This window comes from Maniola hyperantus, chromosome 15 (genome assembly GCF_902806685.2).
Source record: "Maniola hyperantus chromosome 15, iAphHyp1.2, whole genome shotgun sequence".
NCBI classification, from domain to species: domain Eukaryota; kingdom Metazoa; phylum Arthropoda; class Insecta; order Lepidoptera; family Nymphalidae; genus Maniola; species Maniola hyperantus.
The window spans coordinates 5,497,153-5,516,706 of NC_048550.1; the positions used below are offsets into that span (position 1 = coordinate 5,497,153).

At 37.6% G+C, this 19,554-nt stretch overlaps 1 pseudogene; it reads right to left on the reverse strand.

Annotated features, from left to right (window-relative positions):
• Positions 1 to 3,639: 3,639 nt before the first annotated feature.
• On the reverse strand, positions 3,640 to 17,639 carry LOC117989163 (uncharacterized; annotated as a pseudogene).
• Between the last annotated feature and the right edge of the window lie 1,915 nt (positions 17,640 to 19,554).

Sequence of the window (19,554 nt, forward strand, 5' to 3'; positions counted from 1 at the left end):
GCGTGAGACGCTAGTTATATTGAAGTAATAATTATATTGATTAATTGTTGTGTAGAGCCTAAAGTATTTCGATGGCCTGGAATGTTGATTTTATACCAGGCAGATTTATCAAAGGTATTTTTTAGAATTCGTTTCTTTAAATTACAAGTTTATTTACAATATTAAAATGCAATTCTATTCATAACTCTTAAAACGGTATGCTAAAATATTATTTTTTTACTCGACTGGTACCTAATAATATACTAAAAGTGTACGTACTTACCTGCACTTTTAGTAACTAAGGACTCCGAAAAGTATCCACATAGTACCTACACGAAATCGAATTAAATAGGTACCATGCCTACAGATTTATTAAATTAATCTACTTAGTAAGTTAGTATGTAGGTACTCTATTACAAAATAAACGGAATCTATATTGTACTCAATTAGGATCATCATAATTATATAATAATTACGTAAAAATTAAAGTTTGTCTGTCTGCTTGTACGTTACCTGTGCGAAAAAGAGTTAAAACTGTACAGTTGTTGCTGACATTTGGGTAAAGGTTTTCGATAAAGTAGTACCATCAAAGTATAATAATTTATAGATGGCGCGCGAGTATTTTGAAAAAATTATAACGAGAAAAATATTTTACAGAGGTGCAATACGCGCGTTAAAGTCTTTTCTTAGAACAACGAACAAGCTCGCTACTTTCGCGTTCCGCGTCGTCGCGCCTCTATCATTGAAGAGTTTCAGCTACACCACGCACCATTAATCTCATGTGACGTATCTTACACTCGTTTCATATAATGAGGCCTCGTCCTTACAAGAGTTATGAAAATAGGATATGTACTGTACTTTTACGCGCAGTTGAGGAACTAAATGTGCACGGGATTTTATTTTTAGAAATGAGTCAGCAAAAGGTTTTTAGGGTTCCGTACCTCAAAAGGAAAAACCGAACCCTTATATCACTTTGTTGGCTGTCTGTCGGTCTGTCAAGAAACCTACAGGGTACTTCCAGTTGATTTAGAATCATGAAATTTAGCAGGTAGGTCTTCTAGCAGACATAAGGGGAAAAATCTGAAAACCGTGAATTTGTGGTTACTTCACACAAAAAAAATTTGATCACGTATAGTAAACTCCAAGCATAGTTCTCTTCATCGCTCGCTGAGTGACTCTGAGCTTTCTTTTATACCTTTTAATATAGACACGTTTAAAAAGCTATCGTGCAAAGAAGGCCTACTTAATAACTTTGTTTAGATTTGCCTAGAGATGTATGCCGTCCGCTGCGCCAGATCCTTCTTTCCACACACGTGCAAACTGTGGAACCAACTCCCATCGGCGGTGTTCCCACTAGATTATAACATGGAGTTCTTCAAGGGGCGGACCAACAAATTCCTAAAAGGCCGGCAACGCATCGGCGGTTCCTCTGGTGCTGCAAATGTTCATGGGCGGCGGTAATCACTTAACATCAGGTGACCCGCCTGCTCGTTATATCTATTAAAAAAAGATGTAATGCAAATCCCACTGAAACGTTCATAAGTCGACATTCGTTGGACTTATTTTGAATTCATAGGCGAGGTTTACACAGAAGTTTTTATTATGTTTGGCTATTTGTCCGGCCTAATCTTCGAAACCGTTAAACAGATTTTGATGGGGATTTCCAGGCAAGTACAAGCCATTGCAAGTCATCATCGCAACTCATCGCCAGGCCTGACTACGGATCGCTTCTCAGTATGAGAAGAATGTAGGCTAAGGATAGTCCAACACGCTGGCCAAGTGCAGATTGGTACCTTTGAAAACATTATGGAAGACTCTCAGGCATGCAGGTTTCTTCACGATATTATCCTTTATTGTTAAAGCAAGAGACATTTATCTTAAAATCCATATTTAAACTCTGAAAGTTAGAGTTGCGTGTCCAGGATCGCAGTCCGGACCCCACGAATAAGAGGCTGACGTGGCTTGGCCACTAGTCTATCACCGCTGGTAAGGAGTAGTAGGTATGGCAAAACAAAGTTTCTACGGGACTTAAAAAAAAACATGTCGTCAAATTCGCGGGCACAAGAAAACTCGCAATAACTTTTAAAACAAGAGTCACGGATAGTTCCTGTCGGTTGTGTGCAAAGATTGGTAATGGTAGACTGGTCGGACGTAGTTATGCATGCAAATAAGCGCATCGGAAAGCAGTTTTTCTCTCCGGTTGCAACGACTCGCATCGCTTACTGATCATAGTTAATATGAGAACAATAATATGTTTATAATATTCTGAATTATAATTCTTCCCTGCTAAGTAGTCCAATAATGAGAGATGAACGCAGCTTCATCAGTAAAAACCCGTACCTACTTATACAGTCAATAATATCGAAGCGAAAGTGTCTTTTTGTTTATCTTCTAGCTTTTCACGGCCCATCTGTTTAACCGATTTTTACAAAATTTAGTACAGAGGTAGCTTGAATCCCGGGAATGGACATAGGCTATTTTTTGTCTCGGAAAATCGCGGGTATCATCTATTTTGTTCAGAGATAGCTTCCATCCCGGCTTCTTTTATCCAGGAAAATTAAAGCGTTTCCACGGGATTAAAAAAAACAAAATCCACACAGTGAAGTTGCTGGCTGTCTAAGTCGTAATACCTAATTGATCCACATTACCTACGCTTTTTTGTGAGCAAGGCCATACTTGTCGTAGAAACAATGGGCGTTGGATTTGGTAAAACCCTGAAGTCTCACCACGTATGACATACGCGACAGGTCGAAATCGCAATCGGGGTGGGGACGCCCCGCACATCCTCACTGCCCCCACGATAACCAGGCACGGGATAGAGCAGGTGAAGCGCGAGTGTGCGGCGTCCCCCCGCCTCATACCCCGATTGCCATCTCGACCTGTCACGTACTTTAGATACGAGTAAGCGTAGTAGGTATGGGGCACCGCTTTTATAGGCATTAAGATGGAATTGGGTTGAAATAAAATATTCTATGTCTGTCATACGTTTAACAACTATTTAATTTGATTAAAGTACAGTGTATGGTTGTGAACAAAGCGTGGATAATTTTACAAGGATATGAAATAGTGCTTAGAAGTAAACAAATGGTTCGGCGATGATGAAAAAGGCGGTACCAGTACGCATCAGAAAACATTGTACACCAAACTTTAGAAAGACATAGCGGTTTGTAGGGCGTTGTCTCTGTCGTTGAGACTGACAAAACGTCACATAGGTATGAGTGATATAGACAACGCTCTACAAACCGAAATCTCATTCTAAAGGTCGATGTACCTTCCGGCTTCTATAACAAATTACAGTGCTGTACCTAGTATGTCTTGACTCGACAAGCAATCGGAGTCATTCTTATATTAAGTATACGAAGACATAATATCTGCTGTGCACCACTATCGGAATTCGGCAAATGATTCGTGATATCGTGATGTGTGTGGCCGGCAGTCAGCAGCAATCGTATCGTTTCGCATATTCGCGCTAGCCCGAATGGTTGGCACTTAGCATGAATACCTATGAGTTTTTTAATCTATCTCTAATCTGAGGACTAATTGCTGTTACAGAATGTCGCATCTGGGGGCCGGCTGATTTGCTAAACTTACCTAAGTATTTAAAAGTTAGCCAAACACAAAACATTCGCCGTATCTCGAATCGGAGGCCAGTTTATTTGCCGAATCCCGATAGTTGGCGCCAATTTCACTACTATTTTCGTTATCCGGCAGATATTATATGATGAACGTGCGCGTCTGTCGCGGCGCACTGACGTGCTGACGCTCCATTGTCGTGCCAGACTTCGTTAAGACATACGTCAGAACACAATAATGTGTCTGCAGCTTTACACAGTAATAGCAGCAATTCTATCGCAAATCAATTTTACTTACATTCAATTTAATAATTTTTTTTTACGTAATGGGTTATGACATTTTGATTGACTATGAAATTAACAATTATAATCTACTCACAATATAAAATTTTCTGAAATTGCTGATTTCATATCTATATAATATAATCAACTACCTATTGGATAGGTAGGTATAGTACCGTAGTACCGGATCGACAATAATGTAAGTATAGAGTAAGAATCTAAAATCGACAAAACAAAGCAAACTACCTAATGGAATAGCTGGTAGGTACAACAATATTATTATTATTTACAATTTTGGATATTAGATATCATTGCAATATCAGACTAGGTAGGTACGCACTATATTAATATTTTTTATGGTAGCCGACTTCAAAAAGAAAGGCAGGAATTTATCGGAACACCCCTTTTTATTCGTACCCTTATTTTTAGGTAATTAAAAAACCCGACCAAGTGCGAGTCAGACTCGCGCACCGAAGGCTCCGTATAGTCGTATTTTTTGATATTTTTTACGATAAATCATAAACCATTATGCGTAAAAATTTTGATATCCCACTTGGTATAGTAATATTAAGTACTTTGACAGTTGAAAATACGAAGCCTGGAAGCGTGAAATTTTCCACAGGGGTTTCTTTTTATGTTGTAGGTCAGCACTAAGAGTTTTTGAAAATCTTAAAGCTTATGACGCAATATATGCTATCCTACTATAGCGGAATAGTACAGCGCAGCGTAGGTCCTCAATGCGCTACAATTGTAACAAAAGATGAAAAATAAATGAAATTTCATAGTTATAAAATTGTACTTGTTTTTTGTGTTTGTATAATTACAAAATATTCTTAAATCAGGAGGTAGGTATTTTTTTCGGATATTTAACTTAGCCATTTTAATTTTGAAGACGGCTTTACTTTAATAAAATACCTAGTTATATCTAAGTACTTAAATTATGTTAACAAGGCGCTCAAAAAATTTTTTTCCATAAAAGCGCCCAACAACAACAAACTAATGCAACCTTATCCAAACAATCCCAGTCTTATGCGAAACCTTGTGCAACTCCTAAGGCCTTCTATAAAAGTCTTTTTCACGTAAGCGTGGCGATGTCACAGGACTACATAGCCTTTGATAATATAGAGAGGATGTCATATCAAAGCACATCATGTAGGTACTGCGCAGTCCAAACTTCTTTAGCAATCATCTGTACAGCAATCCAACAACTGCACAGGCTAAAATAACAAACAGGCTTTAGCTACGAGAGTTTAAAGATCCCCACTAGTTCTGCACAGCGACTAAATAGTTTTTCAAATATGACGGCCCGATCTGCCTACGAGTTTTAGCTACCCAGCGGTAGTAGATGGCGCGGCACAAACAATAATGTCAGCACTGGAAACGGCACTCTATTATCGTGGACGGCGCCGTACTCGCTCATACTCATAAGTCGTACCTACAAAAACCGCTCGCCGCACCACTAAAAGTCGTGTCGGGGTGGTAAAGTATCCAGAATTCACGGATACGTAGGTTATATTTTGATATTCTGTGTGTGTGGTCGGTCGTCGTCATCGCTGTGTTCCTCTTGTAGTAGCAAGCTGTCGGGAGGTCCTCTGGAGGGCGCGCGAGCGTTGCCACTGCGCCGCGACCCGCCCCGTGAGAACATCCGGGACAGCTGAGCGAATTTCTTGCGAGACACTGTAACGAAAATGTTAAAAAAACAAGATAATGTCCGCGATTTATTCGATGACTATTTCTGGGATGCAGAATATTTTTCTATCAGCATTTGATAAATGGGCCTGGAAAAGGACTTTTGCTTTTAGTATGGATTATGGATAGTATTTGTGGACCTACCTACTATTGCAGATGCGAAAGTGTCTCTGTCTGTCCGCTGATCAACTGAATTGACACAGAGATAACTCAATTCTAATATGCATAATTAAAATTCTTTATAACCCGGAAAATAGAAGAGTTTCACGCAATTTCAAAACCTAAGACCACGCGAATGACTCCGCGGGCATCAGTATGCAAGTGTACCTAAGAGCTAATAAACTTTTATAAAATCAAAAAGTTTAAAAGTTTAAGGGTGTCTGGCATAGGGTTTCCACGACACTAAGTGTCTGGCAATGCATGACATGATTTCTAATAAAAGAAAATATAAAAAAAATTACTTTGATGTAAGATTTTTTACACCTTTATTACCTGTTATCTTGCAAAGCCACCATGATTTAAACAAACGTTTCTCCCAGTGTTGGGGACAATACCCAGAGAAAAAAACGAAAAAAACTTTTAGCTTTTATAAAATTACGAAGATGTGGCACGCGCTGGCTCTTAGTCATAAATAATATATGACTGAAAGAAAGGCTTCGAAACTTACTTTTACCCATATTTTTTAGTCTCTCCTTAAATGCCGCTTCGTCATCGTGGCATTTGGTTTTATTTCCTTGCTCGCTATCCAATGCGGCAATGAACTCTTGATTCCACCGCAGCTCTGCCATGAATTCCTCGTTCTGCAGAAGAGTTGCAATACGATCGTCATCCATTTCTAAACTTAGGTCGATTCTTGCGTCTGTGCCAGGAGGTATACGAAGGAACATCGGAGGTAGAGGCCCCAACATTCTTGGAACCCATTTTCTTCTAACAGACAGCGGGACAGAGTCGTCATCGGCGTTTCTGCAAATAATACCTATCTCAAGATATACCTACAAGCCGTTTCGTTATCTTACATACAATCAGGTAACTATCTAGTTCGTCATAATGTTAGGTAGACCGTAGATAGATATAGGTAGGTACGCGACAAGTCGAGATGGCAATCGGAATATGAGGCAGTGGGACGCACAATAGACGGAAACGTTTAAGTGCGGAAACCAGCCTAGAATGAAGATAAAGATGGGGCGGTGGGACGCCCCGCGCATCCGCACGTCACCCGCGTTATCCCGCATCGGGTTAGCGTGATGGCTGTGCGGGTGTGCGGGTCGTCCCCAATCCGATTGCAATATCGACCTGTCGTGAACTATATCTATTCGATCTTCTAAATTCTTCTGTATTTCATTTAATAAGTAGGTAGGTACCTACTTATTTATTTTATTGTAGCTATTAGCGATAATTCATGTTTTTAAAATTTAAACATAATAGGTACCTACTTAATAACAATAATAAATCTTTATTTTGTTATAAAAAAAACACTTGCTTATTTTGTTGAACTGAACTTTGGTTTAAACCATCAATGAATGTCAGCTCTATGTATATTTATGTACAAACCGGAAATGTCATTCTAAAGGCCGATGTTCATCACTTTCGGCCGCGTACAGTAGGCATATGAGTAAGTATATACCTACCTATACGTTCACTAATCTATACATATAAAAGGAAATGCTGACTGACTGATCTATCAACGCACAGATCGAACAACTAGACGGTTCAGGCTGAAATTTGGTATGTATAGATAGCTAAGGGGTTAAAATAGGGGTTCGAAATCTGTGTAGTACACGAGGACGCAGTCGCAGGCATAAGCTAGTTACTAAACAATGATTAACGTTGAAATGTGAAAAAAGTGTTATGGTTATGTTAATTGTAAACATAGGTAGGTACTGATAAATAACATAACAATTAACATGCTAAGTATAGTGACTACATATAGGACCTACAATACCTTAGGGTAAAAGTTAAGTAACTAAGTTTTTTATTTTAATTGCGACATATGTAGGCTTGCGCTTGACGACAATCATGCTTAATAAAAAGCAATGATGAGGTCTAGGTAACTATAGTGATAAAAATTGTTTCTTATCGACCACGAAAGTCTGGTGGCTTTGGCCGTGGTTAACTACCAGCTTGCTCGTAAAGCCGTGCCGTCAAGTGATTTAGCGTTCCGGTATGATGCCAGAAACTGAAACTGAGGGGGTTTTATAAAACTGCCATACCTAGTTACATGCCCTTTCCAAGTTAGCCCGCTTCCATCAATGCATTATTACTTACCACTAGGTGAGTTGAATTGAATAAAAAACAGTTAGTCCGCGATAGGTCGAGATGGCAATTGGGGGAGGGATACTCATACCTCGATTACCATCTCGACCTGTCGCATACTACTATAGGTAGCTGTAGATACTAGATACCAGATACTTCTCATGCTAATCTTGTAGGTATGTTATATATATTATTATGTTAGTGCTAAAATAAAAGTCTAGATATTAATTTTAATGAAATCTGTGGCTGATTATGAAAATAAACTACTTACCTTCCTACTCTCTAAAAATCGAATCAAAAAACTTACACAAGCGCCGTGGTATCATTGTCTTCGCCGTTTTCAGCGCCTCGGGAGATAATACGTCGCTCCTTGCGTCGTGAAGGTGAACTGCTCTCCACGCGCTCCATCTCCAGCCGAAGCCTTTCGTTCTGATTGTCGGTGCTCATCGCTAGCAGCTGGTCGATGGTCGCGTCCACTGCGCCCTGATTAGCGCGAAGCACCGCTTCGATAACGTCATCGTCCATGTCCGGGAACATTGTTTTGAAGTCGGTCATAGCCTGTGTAAACTCGAGTTGCATGGTGGACGCCATGGTTGGCTCCGGAGTCACTGACCACGAGAGACGTCACGAGTGCGAGCCCCTCACCGGCGACTCGGCTGGCATGTGACGTACGAGTACCGCAGAGTCGGAGGGCAGCGGTGCCAGGCAGGCATCGGCCATTCTCGTAACGCAGCGGACACTGCGGCGGCGGGCTCGTCCTCGCACTGCTAATTAGCGAGCAGCGAGTCCTGTAACACGGCGCCCTACACCGAGCGAAACCATGATGTGCAATTTTCACTTTCGGCGTTTCAGGCGCGCAATGCGCTTGCGTGAGTGCAGATATACCGCGGGGAGCTGAAGTCGTCGATATAAATAGAGAACGCGTGATACGGCGACGGCGCGCATTGCTAGTCCCTCGTCCGCCGGCCGCCGCGCATGTCCGATGCATTGTTTGTAAATTGCGTTCATCACTTTGACCTTTCAATGTTGCACGGCGATGATAAACACAAACACCTAGTTACAACTCTACTAACTACAACTACTTACTATAAAAACTACAATAAAATAAAAAAGGGTCTTAAAATTACTATGCACTATAAAAACTACAATAAAATAAAAAAGGGACTTAAAATTACACAAATAAAAAACTGATTAGCGTCTATATTTTATTTAAGATCTAAATACATGTTTGTCAATAATTATTATTCTTAATTACACACAGAAAACAAGTTTTTTTTTAAAATATAACTATGTATAATTTAGTCTATATTTCTACTAATCATGATTTAGGTACGTTTAAATTCGAATCAATTATTAAGTAAATAAAAAAATTATTTATATTATTTTATATCATGTAAATTTAAAAAAAGGTTGATTATCAGATATACTTATCTACTTACTCAGTACAAATAAATCAAAATAATATAGTTCTTGTAGGCCGTCCAACAATCTACCACTTAAATAATATTATTTTTTAACTTGGGACTGTACCTGTTCGTTACAAATTCAATTATTATTGTAAATCACTGACAGGGGTGAAGCTATTTTCCCATAGTAAATCTCATTTCAGGCGTTATTTTCTCTTCTGTAAGGCAATTTTAGATAGGTTTAAAAATGTTGCTTGCTAGTTAAAATTCACTTCAAAATTACGTAAAATATTTCTAATAAGCTCTTTAAAAGCGTTTTTTTTTCTAATAAAGTAACCTATACAAACTCTTTTTCTTCATATTAAACATCATCATAATACTGAAACAAGATTTTTAAAATGTTCAACGTGATTTGGACGGCATATAGAATCTATTGCACCGGCAAAAGCGACATTTTTTCAAAAAATATTATTTTTAAGTTACTACACTTTTAGTACCTATATTACTTTAACTTTAACGAAACATTTACTATAACTTTCATATACGTTTTAGAATATTATTTTAAAGTGCAACAACGCAAAGACGCAAAGCAATTTAATTTTTCAATGTAAAGTTTATGCACATCATCAATCGTACGCAATCTATAGGTACCTAGTAGGTACTGCTATTACTTATACAAATATTATTAGGTATATAACAAAAATGAATTGTCTGATAACATTCTATAAATTTGGAATGTTTTGTTTTAAAATATTTTTTTATATCCTTGGTATTATATGTGGGATAAAAACTATCGAAAATATTTCAACAGATTCAAATAATAAATTAAATATAAAAAAATATAAATTTTTTAAACATAACGAAATGGCACTCTGCTGTTTATGAAAAATGAGGAAGGAGATCAAAGGCAGTGAAATCAATTACTATTATTTATTTCACGCATGAATCGATATAAAATATACAAGATTCGCAAAAAAAAATCGCATTATTATCTAATATATAAAAGGAAAAGCTGACTGACTGACTTATCAACGCACAGCACAAACTATTCGACGGATCGGGCTCCAGATAGTTATTATAACGTAGACTTTCGCAATTTATTTTAATGAAAAACGTGAACACAAAGTTATTTAGTACAATATTAATAAGCAATCTTTGATTTATTTTAATTAACTGAACTCTTATATCAGTTGATCCCCAAAAATGTTAGTGACACACACTTATTAAAATAGGAAATAATATATATATATATAATATAATAATGATAATAATAATAAAGTTACGTACACACTAGAGACACCGATTTAATGTTGCACTTCATGAAATCTTTGATTCAAGCAATCTTTTATTCAAAGAAAAAATATATTGTAAATTGAAAATAGTAGAGCTATTTACTGCCACTACTGGCTTACTATGAAATCATCACTAGTGTGGACATAACTTAAGCCATTTCCAGACTGACAGACGGGTTTTAGCACCCAATGTCTAGCAACTGAAATAAAAGATTAATTTAGCATAATATAAAAAGACGAAATATAATTTATTAGCGCAGCTTACTAAATAGACATTAGTTATTATACTCAGGGCCTGTTTCATAACTGCCAGATAAACTTTAACACATAAATTAGGCATTTTGACAGCTTCCCAATCCAAAAAACCGGCCAAGTGTGAGTCAGATTTGTGCACAGAGACATTTGCACAATAAAAAAACAAAAACTATTTTGCATAAAAATAAATAAAAATCTGTTTTAGAATGCACAAGTAAACCCTTTCATATGATATCCCACTTGGTATAGTTTTCTTACTTTGAAAATTGAATATACTAATTATTTGTTCATTACACATTTTAATTTTTTTTATAATGTACCTACAAATCCACGGTTTTCGGATTTATTTCTTTACTATAAGACCTACCTACCTGGCAAATTTCATGATTCTAGGTCAACGGGAAGTACCCTATAGGTTTTCTGGACAAACACGATAGACAGACGGACAGACGGACAGAGACAGATAGACAACCAAGTGATCCTATATTTATTAGCAAAAATTTATCTGGAAGTTGTGAAATAGGCCCTAAATTCTACAAATATTTTTCTTTTCTGTAGAAATGAGTGTTTATAATATAGAATAAGATTAGATCAGGTAAAAACCATAAACCGTAACAATAGTTCAAATAAAATAGCCATTGAATGTATTGTAATTTTATTGGATATCTTGTTACAATAAATGGTGTGTACTTAATACATTTTACTAATTTTAGGTCTTAAACAATCCACCGTCAGTCAGGATATGGGCTTAAAGCTTGAAATGTTACGCATCGACCCAACGAGCGCCAATAAGGAAATTCGACATTTTGACTTCTAACGATCTTTTCGATAGTCGATAAGACACCTATAGTTCGCGACAGGTCGACATGGCAATCGGGGTGGGGACGCCCGACACACTCGCACAGCCGCGCCGTGACGTGCGGGTGAGCGGGAGTCCCCCCGCCCGAAACCCCTATTGCCATGTCGACCTGTCGAATCGGGCAAAATACGTTTCATTTTTAACATGACAGTTGACCCATAGAGTTAAAATGGCGCCATTTTAACTCTTTTTTATTTTTTAGAGAAGCCATTTTTTACGGACTATACTTACCTTCTGAACGAAGGTATCAGTCTATGTTATATAGATTTGTCTGATACATTGGTTCAAAAGTAAGAAAATCGGTGTGTTTGAGATAAGTATGGCTCATTATATAATTACCTATAGCGATGGGTATGATTGCTAATTTTTAATAATTTTCATTTGGTGAAATTATTATTTTTCTACAGCGATTCCACAGGCAATTTTTCAATTTTCGCACTCACCATCGTTTGCTACATTAATTTAACTAGAAATATAATTCAGATCAATAGCACTGATATTTCGCGAGATGTTTTTCACGGAAAGTAAATTTACACACTAATGATTGCGAAATGCGAAATTTCAGTCTGGATCAGGGTCTATATAGGGTTATTGGACCTTTGGCAATATATTTTACCCATGGTCCTTTAGTTCAATGGTTTAGAGATTGCGTAGTATCGAATTAGCGCTATGTGATAAGTAATCGGTCCACATCGGAGCAATAAGAGTCAAGACACACGATGCGTTGCGGTGGTAGTGCGGCGCCTGAGCGGTGCCGCTGCGTCATCCTACATATAAATCGCTGTACCATGCCACACAATGAGTTACGACGTCGTCGGCACCGCACCGCACGCGACTTGTGACCAGAGAGAGGCGGGGAGGGGTGGTGCGTTGCAACGCACCGGAAACGCATCGTGTGGCCTCAGCCAGTTTTCCCTCCAGCGGGCGGTCGGCTCGGCGACGCAACAGAACAAGCGAGAGATTCACACGCGCGCCTGGGCGCCGTGCTGCGGCAGCATCACCACGGTGTTGGCGGCCGGCGGCGGCTCCACTGCCCCTAGTGCCACCTGTTTATTCATTTGTATTATTTTCTAAAGTAAGGCCAACGAGACGAGAGAAATAATGTAATCAAACTGCAAACACTATTGCGTAGAGATAAGGACAGAAATAGTAATTACTAGCTTATTTCCGCGACTTCGGGGACCTCTTTAGGGGATGAGTTTTCAAAAATCCTATCCTTTCCTAGCGGATGTCTACGTAATAATAGCTATCTGCATGCCAAATTTCAGCCCGATCCATCCAGTAGTTTGAGCTGTGCATTGATAGATCCTTCATCCAGTATAGATATAGAAGTATCTCTGTCCTTATCTCTCGTACGCAATAATGTTGGCAGTTTGTTTACATAATTTCTCTCGTTTCATCGGCGTTACTTTAGATGACGCTCGCCACATCATCCGCCTGGATTAAGTTTTAAAAAATCCCAAGGGAACTCTTTCATTTTCCGGAATAAAAAGTAGACTATACCCATAGGAACTTCCCTGAGATGCAAGCTATCTCTGTATCTTTTGTCAAAAACCGTTAAACAGTGAAAAGCTAGCAGACAGGCAGACGGACAGACAGAGAGAGACACCCTTACGCATTTATAATATTAGTCAGTATAATATTAGTTAGTTAGTATTACGCATTTATAGATTAGCTTATTCGCGCGACTTTATCCGCGTGGATTCAAGTTTTGAAGATCTTGTTGTCTTGCCTAGTTGGCACACCTAAAAGACAATAATTAGTAATTGAATTGAATTAGGGCGTGTAAGGCTATGGTAGGTAGGCCATAGAGAGAGCGAAGCAGCCGCTAGTTTCTTTGTTATAAGCGAGTAGGGGCGCCTTGTAAAAAAACTTACAGCTGCATTGTCTGGATCAGTTGTCATGAGAGTAGCGGCGCGGTAAGACGGCGGGGGGGTTTGCTTCACTGCGTCCTCGTAGTCCGGCAGCAGGCTGGAGTAGTCAGGCGCGGCAGGTGGGCCAGAGTAAGGGGGCGCGGCGGCGGTCACAACCCCCTCGCTCGAGATCACGAACGGAGTGAGGCTGTGCAGCGCGTGGGTGCGCATCGTGAGGTACTTGTAGCATCGCCATACTACGCTGATGAAGTAGGCCTGTTGGACAGTAATAGTTGATAAAAAAAGCAGGTAAAACAAGTGGGTCATTTACATAATGGGAAAACTTCGAACTGAAACAATGTGACTTGTATAATTTGATAAGTAAGTGCAATATTATATCCTCAATAACTAACTGTAATGGCTATGTAATGGCCATGAAGTTATGGAAGAGAAGACCATCTCCGAAGTTTACGAGGTATTTCCTCATAAAATGTAGTTAATTTTTAGGTCCTAAAATCGCCAAAATGAATTTATGTGACACAAAAACTGAGTTTTATTTTTCTGATCTAATAATAATATAGCCTGTGGACATCAGCCTCAATTATACAAATAACCACAGAGACACTATACAGTGCGATGTTTTGGAGAACAAAGGCTTAGGCTATTCAAACAAGAACAAAAGGGGACACTTGACGGGAACGTTAGTTATGATTTTCGCCACGCGCCAAAAGAGCCTTGTCGCACTGTACCTTGAGCAACACTGCGACGAGGAAGGCTCCGAGTACGACGAGCGCCAGTGCGGGGGCCGGTAACGACAGCAGCTGCTCACGCCACGGCACGCGACGCGCCTCCGCTACCAAGCGGTGAATAGAGCGTAAGTAGCAGAGGTAGCCTGTTGCCGTCAGCCTAAAATAATACAAATGATCAGAGTAGCAGTCAAGTATAGTACATGCAAATAGTAATTATTATTTTTCTATAGACTTACACAGTAATAGCAAAATCGAATATCTGCAGACAGAAGAAGGGCAGCAAATGTGCGGGCTTGCCGCGCGACGCTCCGTATATCAGCATGAGAGTTATAGCCAGGGTACACACTGTCACCAACGCACCAACATCCACATCATCTGCAAACATTATACAGTTCAAAACTGCAACCAAACTAAATTATACTATGGGTTTTATATTCATTTCATGACAAGTGCCTGAAATCTGGTAAATGATGATGCAGTCAAAGATATAACTGGACTAACTGCACAAAGATCTGACAGTTCTATAAAACCCATACTGTTGGTTTCAGATTATTGTGTTACAGATTATGATGAGGAATTCGATGATTGGATATTTTTAAAACCATACTTAATATTATAAATGCGAAAGTGTGTCTGTCTGTCTGCTAGCTTTTCACGGCTTAACCGTTCAACCGATTATGTCGAAATTTGGTACAGAGGTAGCTTGCAACCCGGGGAAGGACATAGGCTACTTTTGTTCCCACAGGATTTTTAAAAACCTAAATCCACGCGTACGAAGTCTCGGGCATCAGCTAGTATTTAAATATGCTTCTTACGATATATCAAGCTGTGATCACGTTGATGGGTTCCGTGTTGCGGGAAGGGCGTTGGACGATTCTCCATACTGCCAATTGGAGCAGAGTCACGCTCCAACTCTTCAAGGAGACTGGGGTCGCGTACGATCGCAGCCAGAAACCCTAGCGCTATCAAATGCAGCATCTGTAAAGAGAAATGTCTCAAGTCCATGTCTCTAATACCTATTCACATAGATTTTTATTTATTTGCCTTAAATATACTTAAATATATTACACTAGTTGCAATGTCTCATTGTGTGAACAACTTGCGCGCCACATTTATGGTACTATGTTAGAAACTTTTCACAAGTTCCAGCAACAAGAGTACAAAGTTTCAACTCAAGCCAAACATGAGGAATTTGATAATTTTTAAAATATGTTACTAATTCATTACAAGCTATGTGTAACTAGAACAAGATAATTATTTCTGTTTTTTCATATATTTAGTCATTTATTAAAAACTAGCTTATGCTCGCGACTTCGTCCGCGTGTACTACACAATTTTCAAACCCCTATTTCACCCCCTTAGGGGTTGAATTTTCAAAAATCCTTTCTTAGCGGTTGTCTATGTTATAATAGCTATCTGCATGCCTCAGCCCAATCCGTCCAGTAGTTTGAGCTGGGCGTTGATCAGTCAGTCAGTCAATCAGTCACCTTTTTCTTTTATATATTTAGATAAATGAAATTAAAAACCAACTTCATTTACTTCATTTTTTACAAAAAATTATAAATGCAAGTGTGTCTGTCTATTCACAGCCCATCAGTTTAACCAAGTTGACAAATTTTAATACAGATATACTTGCATCACAGATACGGACATAGGCTACTACTATCTTGGAAAATGAAAAAGGATTTTTAAAATCTCATTCCACGCAAAGTTATTGGCATTAGTTCGTTTTACATGATGATAGGCTAGACTTGTATACTTACTAGATGCCATATGCCAAGCAGGACAGTGCCAGTGCGGACATGGAAACAAAAGCAGCAACTCCATTCTGAATTACATTCAGTTCCCAACTTGGGCCCTAGTCTCAACATTTTCACCTGTAATCATTTCAACAAAAAGAAATTCTAAGTTTTCAAGGGTTTAATTATGCATTTAGATCTGTTGAACTTTACTTGATGTTAATAAAAAAAAATCATTAAAGTAAAACTAGTTATCTATTTTCTATATTGTTTGATTTATAATTATTATATTACTTATCAATATTCTATCATTTTAATAACTAGCTTAAACCCGCAACTTCATCTGCATGAACTACACAAATTTCATTCAGCATTATTAAGTTCAATTTTAAAGAGAATAAGGTAAGAGTTTTGAACCATGCTATCTGGTTGAAGGGGGTAGAGGGAGGAGGTTACAAGTTTCCCAAACACTAGAGATGCAGTGTATAATATATTCAGAGATGTAAAATGGGCGAGATCGTGGGCATAGAGGATTTAGAATCTATTCTATATAATAGTATGTGTTATTTTACTAAGTCTATAGGTCCCAAGGCCAAGTTTGTTGGCCATACCACAAGACTTGCTTGCTTGTCCATTCAGCTTTACCCACTTAACCTTCATTTTGCTACATAATAAGTCAGCAGCTCACTTTGCTTACCATCGCCCACTTTGCTTTACTCTGCCTCAAAGACTCACTTCCGTCAGGATGCCTAGCTAGCTTCACACTTTAGAAAAACCTTCTAGGGGTAGGGCAGACAAGATAGTGTGGAGTCTAGGAAATCAGATTTTGTTTAGGGCTGCGATGTATTATTTTATATAGATTTTTTTTCACATCCAGGCTAAGATAGCATGATTTGAAACCCAACTCGAGAATATTAGTGCATTATCCTTATTGGTAATATGGCTATTTTCCTTTTAAAATCGGTTATAATGACATGAGGATATTTATATATATAACTTAACAGTTACATAACACTCTAAATAAAAACCCTAACTGAATCGCAAATAAGGTAGCTTTAGGAAATCATCTCTATTACATGTAGGTGTACCAAGTTTGTACTCATTGGATTTGTCTCAACAAATCTACATCTAGGTATATATTAGACACAGTAGCTTAGTAGTAGTTAGGTAGTAGTAGTAATGTTTGATATTGGAGCAGGGAGGTGGTGGGATACCTCATATTTTCCATGTGTTGGCAGTTTTACATTGTTAGGTGTATACAAAATATAATATCAATATTATGATTAGAAAAAGTTTGATAGTGGATTTTATAGCAATTAATGACGTGTTCTCATGCATTGCGGTCGTATGTAGTAATGTAATTTCTAATCAAAAAGAGTAGATACTTAGTTTTGGACTGCGGTGTAACAATACGCCATACGTTTATCTTTGAACGGAGTTCCCCAGGAGGTTCCCCATATTTCGTAGAAAATAAATAATAAATGCTTACCTATAATATGCACGAATATGCGGGAATAAAAGTAGGTAACTACACTCTAAAGGAAAAGATAGTACATAATATGTATGCTCTAAAATTAATTAAGCCAGACCAAATAGCCAAATAGCTAAAAGTAAAACTGCAAAATAGATTTAGGATTCGATTCGATTTTCAGTGATTTCCAAATGATTTCACGACTTTTTTTGACAATGAGTGTTCTTGGTATTCTGTGATTGTCAAACACATCAAACACAGACCTTTTATTTAACTGGTTTTACAGCTCAGAGTTCTAGCTTTTTTGATCCTTCAAACACCAACCCTCAGACTAAGTATTAAGAGACTTGTCAGACGCGTATGATTCCTAGGTCAGTGAAAATTGAAATGGACAAAACAACAATCATAGATTATCTACTATATTACTAGAGAGACAACAATAGAAATGTTGTATAGAAGCAGGCGTTACTTTGCGGAAGTCCATGATATACAATGAACCAAAAGCTTAATTTGCTATAATCCGCTGAAACAGGTCGAATCTGTATGGTGCATTTCGCATGCTGCATGTTGCACCATACAGATTCAACCTGTTTCAGCGGATTATAGCAAATTAAGCCTTTGGTTCATTGTAAACAATAGAAATAATACTCACGTAGGTATGAAAGGTTATGTTTCATAATTTGCGATCGATAGGTACAACTTTTACACAGCAATGCACAATGAATGGCTTCTACCTTCAATACTAAATTTAAAACAGAATACTAAACCAGATTAAACGCTTCAAACCTCAGACTAAGAATCAAGGAGACTTGTGCCCTGTTTATCAAACGTTACAAGTCTTGTATTACAATCGTTTCTCTTGTAAATTTGTGCATTTTTACAAGAATGCGTTTATCAAAACTACACTTGTAAACTACAAGCTACGAGTAATATCACTTGTAATACAAGTGTTTTTCACACTTGTATTTGTGGTTTTGTTCATCAAAAATGCCTTTGTAGCTTGTAGCTTGTAACTTGTAACGAAAAAGTTGGAGAGCCTCTGTTGACTCTTAATTTATTTTACAAGTTGTATGCAAGTATGATATTGTATAAAAGAATAATTAAATTATCTAGTACCTAGTAGTAAATAGGTAAAATAACTATAAAATAATTCAAAGGTGTAATTTTATTAAACTTATCTGTTGCTCTTCTTAAATTTGACCAAAACGTGTCTCATGTACATACGAGTATGCTGGCATAATCTTTTTCGGCAGATACAAGTCCAAGCGACTGACATAGCAATAGTATCTCTTTCCACTCTGCTATTTTTTGGTCTTTAGATAATTTATCAGTAAATGCGCCAAATAAAATATCTTTTTTGTCACGAATTACTTAATTGAAGAATAATTGTAACTTTCGCATCAGATTTTGCCATTTTTTGCGATGTAAGTAATTCGAATAGCGAAAATTTTTTAAAGTCTATCTATTTTTCCAAATTTTAATTCTAACCTTAATTCATGAAAAATAATGTATAGTATAGGTACTTCCTGTTGGTGTAGGTACCGAAATAGAATAAATAAAAGTAGGTAGGTAAATAAAATAAGAAGCAATAGGTTTTACAAATAGGTTATTTAACACAAAATTAAATAATTTGAAAAAAAGTTTTATTTTTAACAATAACTTGACTAGTTATGGTACCGTAATTTCTATTTTATCGACATTTATTACGGTTGAAAAATTATTTTGTAATTTAGCAAAAATAAAGTGTATAAATTAAAAATACAAGTTCTACAAGTCTTGTAAAATCCTACAAGTCTTGTGAAATTATTTGATAAACATAATTTACAAGAGTTTGTAAAAAGTTCTTGTAACTTGTAACTTGTGAGCTTGTAGACTTGTAATGTTTGATAAACAGGGCATTGGTATCAAAATAATAATACCTTGTTAGAGCAAGCTAGGTGTATAGAAAAGCTCTAAAGAGTGATAAAGACATAAACACAGTTTTTGTCATAGTTTAGCCTTTTTTTGACCTCTGTAATAGTAATTTATTGCGAATATTACGAGTTTTTATTTAGTTTTCTGTTATAAGTTTAGTATTGAAGGTGTGTAGAAGCCATTCATGGTGCATTGCTGTGTGATCAGCTGTAAAAGTTGTAGCGAACGCAAATTATGAAAC